We start from the raw sequence: 232 nt of genomic DNA on the forward strand, positions 1-232 counted from the left end.
CCCTGCCTCGGGGTGTGGAGGCGACACCCTCACGAGTCACGAGAGGAACCACCCGTGGGTGACGAGTCCCTCTCCGCCCTGCGTGGGTGCTTTACCCCGCAAGGAAAGCCCAGGCGTGAGGGAAGCTGCCCGCTTCGGAGATCCAGACCGAGCCGCCTTCCCCCGGCGCTCCGGTAGCCTGGGTTCCCTCGGCCCCTCCCGGGATCTCGGCGGCGGGAGCGGGGGGCGGCGG

This window comes from Cariama cristata, unplaced genomic scaffold, assembly GCF_000690535.1.
Source record: "Cariama cristata isolate BGI_N322 unplaced genomic scaffold, ASM69053v1 scaffold31091, whole genome shotgun sequence".
Classification (NCBI taxonomy): Eukaryota; Metazoa; Chordata; class Aves; order Cariamiformes; family Cariamidae; genus Cariama; species Cariama cristata.